The sequence below is a fragment of the Tasmannia lanceolata genome, unplaced genomic scaffold (assembly GCF_043159265.1).
Source record: "Tasmannia lanceolata isolate RefF3 unplaced genomic scaffold, GAP_Taslan_0.1 ptg000008l, whole genome shotgun sequence".
Classification (NCBI taxonomy): Eukaryota; Viridiplantae; Streptophyta; class Magnoliopsida; order Canellales; family Winteraceae; genus Tasmannia; species Tasmannia lanceolata.
Window position 1 is genome coordinate 14,259,778 of NW_027518685.1, and position 11,412 is coordinate 14,271,189.

Here is an 11,412-nt window from a genome sequence, read left to right on the forward strand (position 1 = left end):
CAGCCCACCAATTTTCAGAAATGTAACGCAAATTCTACATAAATTTCCCTTTCATTTTTTAGGAAATTTTGGTTATCTTTTCCTTATAAATTCGAAGTCCTCTTTTCTAAGGTCAGAGACAGTACACCGCGCCGTATAGTTATATTAGCCACAGATACATCCCCTCTGAATTCACCAAAGAGGTAGGTGTGAAAGTCCATCGTAGCCACACACTCCAAAGCATTTGCTCTTCGATCACATCAAATTAACAATAGAATACAAAGGCTAGTTGCTCCCCTACAGCAAGGCTAGGAACCAAGAGGATCCCAAGTGTAGTAGCCATTCTCTCTTAATCAAAAGCTCCATAGAAACTTTTTATAAAATTTTCAACCATATTCTAAAAAGCCCGTGTCTTTCCCTTAATGATTTGTCACCTGTTCCACATTTGTGATGCTCCTCTATTTTATAGGTAGCAAAAAGCATCTTGGCCCATGGGGGCTAGGCATAGATACTAATCACTATCCTATCCTGTTCCTTTTGACTGTGAAAGGAGAGGCAACACAAATCCAAGTTAGATGATTCCCTCACTTAATAGGTAAGGTCAACACTCAAAAAGAGCATGGAATGTTGTTCCTTAGCAACATGATTAAAATAAACATCTTTCCTCATCTTCTATGTTGATTACACTTCTCTTTGTTAGTCTCTAAATGAATAAAAAATTAACACTCAGTAAGAGAATCCATTTCTTTGACCCTCAATAATGCTTTGCAATGTAGTGAACATTATAATAAGCATGTTATACTCTGAGATGTTATAATAAAATGAATTTGGGTGCGTGTGTAGGGATATTTAGTAATAGTAGTAGGGACATGATATCTACACTCCCTTCATTTAATATAATGCCACTCCACTTTTTTATTTTATAATTTTTCTATCTAGATGTAAAAAGGATGTTATAATTTCATAATGCTATCAATACCCAATCAGAGAAGCATTTAATATATGGAGGAGTGCAGAAACCAAAGATGCAGACATCATTTTCCTAGTTATACCAAGGTTTTAAATTTCGGTGAGGATCGAAACCGAAATCGCTGAAATCTACCAAATTTCGGAAATTTCTGTCGAAATTCTGAAATTTTGGAAATTTCGGCGAAATTTATGATAAAATATTAATTTTTTAATCCTTTACAAAATTTCGGAAATTTCAGCCCAAAAAAATGACATTTCAATTGCTTCTATCTAATTTCGGCCGAAATTTCAGGATTTCGGCTAAAATTTTGGTTTCCCGAAACCGAAATTTAAAACCTTGAGTTATGCTACTTGTTTCTAATTATTTTGATTTCAATACATAGAAAAATAAAAATAAAATTTCTAATTGTTTTGATTTCTATTTGTCTTAGGTCTTTCAGCAGGTAGGCCCCACTGTATTTAAAATTGAATGCGTGCACCTACATTTGGTATAAGAATACTGGAAATTTCGGCGAAATTTATGATAAAATATTAATTTTTTAATCCTTTACAAAATTTCAACCGAAATTATCGAAATTTCGGCCCAAAAAAATGACATTTCAATTGCTTCTACCGAATTTCGGCCAAAATTTCAGGATTTCGGCTAAATTTTCGATTTCGGTGAGGACTGAAATTACCTCGGAACCGAAATTTAAAACCTTGAGTTATGCTACTTGTTTCTAATTATTTTGATTTCAATACATAGAAAAATAAAAATAACATTTCTAATTGTTTTGATTTCTATTTGACTTAGGTCTTTCAGCAGGTAGGGCCCATTGTATTTAAAATTGAATGCGTGCACCTACATTTGGTATAAGAATACTGGTTCATTCTTTAGGTTTTGTGATCAACACGAACACGATTATAGAATGGTGAATTGTTGTTCTTGTGGATCCTCTTTTTTTTAGAACCGTGGTATCAGGAACGTCAAAGTCGAGAATTTTAGAAGACAACTTGATCAGCAACTAAAAGAATTCTCGAGCCACAAAGTTGAGATGAATCTCTCGCCTTTGATGATAATGTGGTAGGCATTGTCATTGAAGAGGGATGGGGCAAACCCAATCTATATATGACTTCTATCATGATGATGAACAAGGTGAGGAATCACTTGAAGTTACCATAGATAAGTGTTGATCATGTATCATCAACAGGAAGAGTTGCAATTTTATTATCAATGGGCAAGTTGCGAGAGCATGGTTTCACAAGAGATGGTAGCTACAAGCCCAAAATATTACATGCTCGCATGGTTAGGAAAAATTAACGTAATGGGTTAATGTAATGCTTGTTAATGATGGGTACAAGCTGGATGATTGCTAACACCAGTCGGATTTTTCATGTAATGGTTGTTCTATTACAATCGTTTCATCCCTTTTTGGGTAGGGGAAATAATATCTATGAAGAGTACAAAAATAACTATAACTTTTGGAAAGACGACCTGAAAGTAAATTTGTCCCTATGGAAATTGTAGTGTAACTAAGCCCATTAAGAGGCTGGATAACAACCAGAAATATAGGTCCAAATTTATGTAGGAACTGCAACCTGATGGGAGTATTTATATGCTTTTTTTTTTTTTGAAAGTTAACATTATAAATAAAGGAAAAAAAACAGGAGACCGAGATGGAACTCCCATAATTACAATAGAAAACGAGAAGACAAAAGAGACGAAATATACAATCAACGGCACACCACTCCTCAAGGAGGAAGGTGGTCAAACCACCTAATAGGACCACCAGATACACCACGCTTGGCAAGCACATCCGCCATATCATTTGCCGATCTTCTGACATGTTGATATCCTATAGAAGACCCCGAAGTTATATCACCGATCTCATTAAACATGGAAAGAAATCTCCACGGAGGAGCCGTCCCACCTTTCAGCCAATGAATCACATTTAGCGAATCCCCTTCAATAATGGTCTGATCCAACAGAATTCTATCAATATGCAAAATGCCAAAATGCGCAGCCCTCACTTCAGTTTCAGAGGCATCACAGACACCTATAGAGCCATAGTATGCCCACACTACCCCCCCCCCCCCCCCTCTTCGTTATGACACACTCCTCCCACCCCAGCCGGACCCGGATTGCCGAAGCTCGCTCCATCAAAATTAACCTTAAGTATATTTTGAGGAGGCGACTCCCACCTATGCGAGACAAGAGCTCTCCGATCAACACTAAAACAAACCTCCCTCCAACCTTCTCAAAGATCATAAGCCGATACAAACCGGAAAGAAGGAAGGCATCTCACCCAAGATATAACCAAGGTGATAATCTTCAAGTAGATTCAATGAGGGTTCTTAGCTTTCCCCTCAAATATCCTAGCATTCCTCTCCTTCCAAATAGACCACCACGTAGCAAGTAAACAAAAATTCTATATTTGAAAAATTAAGGCTTTTCCTTTAACAACGATGGAAGATATTTCATAAGGTTAGAAAGAAAAAAGGAGGTGAATTGATTTTTTTTTCTATTGAGTTGCAATGTAAAATTTGGAAGGAAACTGAAGGTTGATAACTTCTTAGTTGCACTTGATTGATTAAACCTCTACAATCAAGGATGGGTTTATTTTTTATTTTTCTATCCCACATAGAATATTGATGCATTGTTCCAAAATACGACCAAAATAAATCCTAATCGACCTGGCACATAGCTTGAGGGAGTCTTTGAGTATTGATTATATTTGCAGGGCAAAATGCAGATTTGGACAATAATATGACCAAGGTAAAAGGAGTCGACTCAGCCAGGGAGCCCAGCCCACAATTACACAGGAGTTTTGACGCCATGCATTGGCAACAACAAAAAAGTTGCCCAGATCAATGTCCGTCCAAATCTCCCGAAGTATGATAATTGGATACCATCTCGTTATAGAACTTAGCAGCAATTATATTTCTTCTTTTTTGTTAGTAATTAGTTAGTGTTTGGTTTCAATAACTTTAGTCCCAATATGTGAATGGCTTAGATTAGAAGCCAATCGATGGTGAGGAATTAGTAGCTAGTCGGTTTTGTTTTGCTTTGAGACCCTTCTCTTCTTCTTGGCCTAGGCTATGACACCCCTACATGACCTAGGGTATGACGCCCCTACAGTTTGTTTGTGTGATTGATCGTGACGATCTCTCTCCTCCACTAGCATGTCCTGCATGTTATTCAATTCAATTAGGCCAAGTGGCGGGTTTGGAGGGCAAATGGAGGGGGCAAGCTAATGTGGTTGGATGCCAAGCGGAATTATGGGTCAGTTAGGTGAAATTAGGCCTATTTAGCTTTAATATGATTCTAGTGCTCTTTTGGTGGGCAAACATAGTAATCATTTACTACCCATGCCATTGTTAAGGCTCAAGCCTTCAAATTTTTTCCACTCTGCTGTCTAGGAGAAGGCAAAGGCAAAATTAGAATCAACTTGTTTAGGTTTTTGGGAAAACCTATGATATAAAGAGCAACAGAGGAATTCTCATGTGGTGGTGCGGCAAGACTTGAGTTTGAGGTGTGTCGGCTACTCTTAGCCAGGGAAGAGAGAGAGAGAGAGGACATAAAGGGAGAGAAAGGGATAAAGTTAGAGAGAGAGGAACAGGAAGTGGGTTTCTTCTCTGGTTCCTCTCGGGTTTTCTTCTCGTATTTTCCTCTTGGGTTACTCTCTTGTCCAGTATTGGGTTGAGAAGCAAGGAAAGGGTTGCAGGTTTTGGGTTTTGGGATTTAATCCGTTGTGTAATCCTTGCATAATTGGCATATTGTTATTCTTTTTTTTATGGGCTTGTATATTGTTATTTTCATAGTAAAAGATCATGTTTCTTGCCCGTGGACGTAGGATTGGCCGAACCACATAAAATCTTGGTGTTAATCTTGTGCCTCATTTTATTATTTTATTTTTCCGTCAAATTTGTCCACGATCGGATTAGATTTGCCCGGCGGATTTTCTCAATACTACGAAAAAAAGTTTGAGATGCATTCGAAGATTTGGATTAATGTTTTTGTTACCGCTCTTATTGTGTGTTTGGATAGCTTGATCTATCAGGTGTTGGAATCAACATCTTATCCCAATTCCAGCATTTGGTTAAAAAAGGAATGGAATAAAGGAAGCAACGGTGCTGAATTGATAGGGGTTGGAATTAAAAGTGGAAAAAAATGTTGGAATTTGTTTATTGAATTAAAATTTTCAAGCAACGGTTCTGAATTGATAGGGGGTGGAATTAAATGTGGAAAAAAATGTTGGAATTTGTTTATTGAATTAAAATTTTCATTGAAAATTTTCCCATTCCGTTTACGAGAGGACTGTAATAGGATGCTGATTCCGATTCTTGATTCCGGCCATCCAAACGCAACCTTATTATAAAATATTAAGTTTTGACTTCAATTTAAGTTTATTTTGTTCATTCCTAAGTTGCCCCTCTATTATTATTATTATATCAATGGTTGGTGGGATTTGCTAGGCAATTTCGTGGAACACCTTTTGCAGGAAGGAGTGGCCACTTAGGCTCACTTTTTAGTAAATTTTTCCTTATTTATGTAATTCATCTGAAATGGATGTTCTTGCCTGAAAAAAAGTGAGCCGAAATGGTTTTGGGCAAACTTGCCAAGCAAACCCCTTGGTACGTATATGTGCCATGCATACATGCATACACACTAATGCCGGCTGGTAAGATGGAAGAAAATTTTATGTTATATATATATATATATATATATATATATATATATATATAAAAGAAGGATTACTTTCTTAATAAAGAAAAGATACAGAATTAGGGTTGCCTGGAGGAGCCATTGGTTGCATAAGAAAGGATGTATATTATGCTTGTCGTGATGTGTTGTTGAGCACAATGACATGGTAGGGAACCTTGTTAGGGACCATTGAAACTCGGCATGTCTCTCAATTTTCTCTCATTTATTGTTAGGGATTTGGTAGTGTCCATTGCAGAAGGCATTTCACGGAGCTTCTTTTGCACGAGCTAGAGCAGCTACCTCGGATGAATTAAATGAATAAGACAAAATCGGAGCCTACGTGGTTGCTCTCTCGTGCAATGATGCTCTGTGAAATGCCTTCTACAATGGACGCTAGCAAATCCTTTATTGTTATACTTTATTTTATTTATTTATTTTTATTTTTTTTGGGAAATGGTAAATGCGCCCCTTTTCTTTACATGGGGACAGGCAATCAGGAATGTGGCGCATATATCACTTCCCTTTTTTGTTTTTAATTAATTTTAAAAAATTTCCATTATTTTTTTTGGAAATCAATGATAGAATTTTACTTAGAGATTTGCTAACTAGTGCCCAACTAGTGTCAGGATTAGACTTAACATGATCTTGGATAGGAGAGAATAGAAGAAAATAATCCATGTAGACGAACCCAACTAGTACCATGATTAGACTAAGTCAATTTGAGCCGCGTAGATCCTTTCACCTTCTTCATGAAATTTTTCTAAAGAATGCATTAGCCGACCCCAACTAGTTTGGGACAAAGGCTTAGTTGAGTTGAGTTGTAGTTGTACTTGCTAACAAGTTCCCTGTCTTGTTATGGTGCTATAAAAGGTAATTTTACACCTGTTTTGAGAAGCAGGTGTAATTTCACATTCGTAAAATTCTCAATACATGTTTAAAATTACGTTTTATAGCACCTTAACATATGCCCACCCATTAACTAGCAAAACACTTTAATTAAAGATTAGTGTAAAATTCTCAAAACAGGTGTAAAATTACCTTTTATAGCACAGTGCCCCCTCGTTAGCTAGCAAAACACTCTAGTTAAAGATAAAAAGCAAACTCACAAGCGAGGTCCTGGAATTGAAGAATAGAAACAATAACGATAATCAAGGAGGTAGAAAGTTGAAAATCTCTCCTGCGAAGGGTGATCGGCTCCAACTTGAGCAAGAAAACCCTAGTCGGGTGTGTTGGAACCGAATAAGCTGGCCTTTCACATTATCCAAGATTTTCCCTATCAGCTCAGAGAATCTCCAAGGATGAGGGTGCATCCCGTCTATCCCATATGATTATGTTAAGAGAATCACCCACGACAATAATATTATCCAGATCACCCCCGGTAGCCAATCTAATACCCTGAAGAATTGTTGTCACTTCCGCTTTGCTAGTCACTAAATCCAATTGGAGCAGAAAAAGCCAATTTGGTTATACTAGATTCATCTTTGAGAAGGCCTCTAACCCTCGGGCCACCTCTCTAATGTTTTTGACTACTACTCCTTTTACACTGGAGCAGAAAAAGCCAATTTGGTTATACTAGATTCATCTTTGAGAAGGCCTCTAACCCTCTGGCCACCCCTCTAATGTTTTTTACTACTACTCCTTTTACACTACAGTGGCGTGACAGGGGAAGAGAAGGGAGCGAATATATCATTTCCCTAAATTTTAAGATGAATGCTAACTACAGATACATGTACAAGTGGGAACGATTAAGCGTACTAAATATATTGAATCTAAAAAAACAATATGTAATTAGAATTCTTCAAATTTTAAATTTTGTTCCCGAATAACCATATCTAGGTTTTTAAACTATTTATCCACAACTTGCCTCCACCCTTTAATTGCAAATTTAAGCTTATTATATACAACGGAAAATCTTGTTTGGATAGAGTTGAGGAATGACTGCTAACAAATTCTAGTTCTACTTTTTATTGCAGGTTAATTTTCACCCACTTTTCCAGCATTTCCACCACCTTTATTCCCCTTGGCAAAAACAAAAGTGGGGTTAGATAGTGGTTTTTAGGAGAAGGCACCAAAAAAAGGGTGGAAATATTATTTCCCTTTAACTAATTTTATCATCCGGAAGACCTCGTGCCATGTGGATATGGTATATTGGACAACCCGAGCCACATCTTTCTATGGCGAAACCGATAACATGTAAGTAGTAGACCACATTAATTCTTCTTTACTTGTAGTGAATATTCCCGATATGGCACACGGGGCCCTTATCGGTGAGCCCTATTCTAGGTCCATGCACATAATTGTCCGAATAAGAGGAAATGACGAAAATACCCTTGTTTAGATAGAATGACAGTTGAATATTCAGAGGGCATTTGAGTAAGTCTACGATATAAAAGGGAGTCTGTGTATGATTTTTCAGGGTTTTTTTTCTTCACCAAAAGCAAAAATGAAAGCATGTTCTTTCCTGCCTGAAATCGTTTCTTTTCAGTTACCCCCGTCAATCAATCAATCAATCACAGGGAAATACAAAAGGAAAAGCAAGCGAGAGATGTTTGTAAGGAAGAGTAGAGAAAGGGGTTAAAGACACGAGAACACGAAAGTCGAAACGTATTCTCGTCGTCGTGGTTGTAAGTTGCAACTTGGAAGAGATAAAGCAGTACGGACGTTTTAAGCTCCGTGCGGAGGAGGGGAAAGAAAAGTAGACCATCCATCAGCATGGTGCATCAAAATCGTTGGATCATTTATCTATGATAGATGATGGATATGGAATTTTATATTTTAACATTCTAGATTCTCATATATTGAGCATGTCTCACTAAAAATCATTTTTTTATATGCTGTCTGCAAGTACATGCATGAATTTAAAATAAAAATAAAAAAACATATATATATATATATAGTGATGCTCACTCTTAGGATGATCCAAACCATTTATTTCTTGATGCCCAAAGTAAATAAGTAATGTCCTAAAATTCATCTTGTTTGGTTGCCAGTAAAAAAAAAATTGGAGAATTAATGGTGACATCAGCTTTTCCTTGGAAGTCTCCCATGTAATTTTCTAAGGAATTGTGCTCTCTCGCTCTTTCTTTTTCTTCCCTCTCTCCACTCATAATGACACCCTTGTCTAATAAATGCTTGTCTCATCTCTCTTTCTCCTTCCTCATTCCGCAAAAATCCAATCAAATTGTGATTTACTGGCAACCAAAAGAAGCTTAAGGTTAGGGTTGGCAATTTCACCCCGAAAAAGCGGGGATCCGCCCCGCCCCGATTTGAGCGGGGAAGGGGATTTTTTGGGGAAGGGGATGGAGTTCGCCCCGCCCCGCATTAATGCCATTTTTTCTTGTATTTTTTAAGTGCTTTTTTTTTTTTGGTGAAAACTACTAGAAACCCCTTGGATCAAAACATACCTACAAGATTCCCCCAAAATTTTCATAATTTCCATTAGTACAGTTTTGTCCCTGAAATAGCTTTTTATGTTTTCTTTTACCCATAATCCATTGGGCATTGTCCCTCATTATATTAGTATATTACCCTTAGAAATCCCTAAAATCTCTCCATCGAACCATCACTGTAAGGCAACATTAAATTCTTTGAAAATCTCCCTCCCCCAAATAAAGGCAACATCTCTCTGATGAGTGATGAGATTTTATATGGTGTGCGCTCGTATAGTCCATTATTTTTCAAAAAGTAATGTATGGGCTACACCATAGGATGATCCAAACCGTCGATTTGATAGCCTACAATTTAAAAGTACTTTACAGGCCACACCATAGATCATCCAAACCGTCCATTTGATGAGCCACAACGTAAATAGATTGCGGCCCAAAAATCATTTCCATAGGATGATTGCAACCCTCCGATCTATAGAAGGTACCATAATATGCAATTCCTCTATAAATCAGAGGGTTGGGATTATCCTATGGAAATGATTTTTGGGCCACAACCTATTTACATTGTGGCCCATCAAATGGACAGTTTGGATTATCCTACAATGTGCCCATCAAGTGGAAGGTTTGGATCATCCTATGCCTATGGTAGTATGGTGTGCCCATCAAATGGACGGTTTGGATCTTCCTATGGTGTGGCACGCACAATACTTTTTGGCAAGTGGGATTGGGAATTAGGGATCTACTAGGGATTATTGATCAATTAAATGAATATGAGAGCAACCACCTTTGTCCCCATGTTAATAAAATGAATAAGACAAAATCTCAGCCTATGTGGGTTGTGTGGCTACTCTCACATGCAACAGCCAAGCCACAACATGCCTGAAGTGATTGTCCCTAGCAAATCTTTAGTTTTAAACCTAACATTTAACAAAGTAAAGTGATTGTCCCCGAAGGATGCGGGGCTGGGAAGGGGAGGGGATGGGGATTAGTATTCCCCGTGGGGAGGGGAGGGGGATTCCCCACCATCCCCGCAGTGGGGAGGGGAAGGGGAGGGGGGAAATTCCCCGCAGAGGGGAATGAGTAGGGGACCCCAACATCCGGCCCCGACCCGCCCCGTTGCCGCCCTACTTAAGGTACAACTCGGGTCGGATTGAGGCTAACTCGAACTCGAACCTGGTCCGAGTTCCAACCCAATGAGGTTTAACCCGACCAGACCTGAGTAACCCTTTTTCCAACCCTAACCCGGGATTTTAAGCTTACTAAAATAAAAAGTAAAAAAAAAAAATTCATGTTTCACTCGGGTCAGGTTGCCCAAGCCCTTAATTTGAACCCAACCTGAACTGAACCTCGGTTGGGAAAACTCAACCCGAATCCGACCCCAACCCAAAGTCATCCCAACCCGACCCTATAAAAATATCTAGATGTAGGTGAAGACACTGTGTAAAATATCTTATTAAGGTATGGTTTTGGGTTTTGTTAACAAAATCTGAACCGTTGATTACTGACGCAGGGAGCGTGGAGCGGGAACACAGTATGGAGATCAACACAGGCAGCAACTAAAATAATCTCGTGGGGGCTTAAAAACCCATGCCATGGTTTGGAGAAAAACTCCAATATAACACGTGGAAGGAGCCACGTGAAAGAGCCAATGCTCTATTCACAAGTGATATCCCAAAAATAAACTTTATTCAATTCTCTTTCTTTTCTCATGCCATTACATAATATAGAGAGTTAAAATCTAAGAATAGCAACTCTAAGTACTTGCCTCACAATTATTCTCAATCTTCTAACTAAAGCAAACATAAAAAAAAAAGAAGAGTAGAAATATGACTAAAACATTCATAAAATAGTAATCTCATAATGTACTGATACCATATCTGTAAAATGCCTATAACTTAGCCATATCAAATTCAAATCGCGTAACCTTAAGTTCATTAGATAGGTAATCGAAAAATCTTTCTAAAAACACCAAAATCAGCTAAATAAAATTTGGACGCCCAAAAAATTACTACAAATAAAATGACGAAAATAAGAAATAAAAAATAAAAGATTTCATCAACACCATGCGTTCTGCATTAATTACTGTATGCCATAGCCATACGGGGCGAGGGTCTTCATCAGCCCATCTCGGTTCAATAAATGGTCTCCATTACATGTAGGATCAAGTTCTATCATTCGGATTAATGGTCAAGATTTCAAACACGTGCCATCAATGGGAAGTGATATAATCGCCCCTTCTCGACGCCCGGTAAGGGCAGTTTCGTCATTTATAAAATCAATCCGTGCGGCATGACCAGAAAGCGTAGACTCGACAGTGTTTTATTATTCGTAAATTTTTGTTGGGTTACTGATAAAATCGCAACCCCTGTGGGATAATTCGCACATAAACGTCAA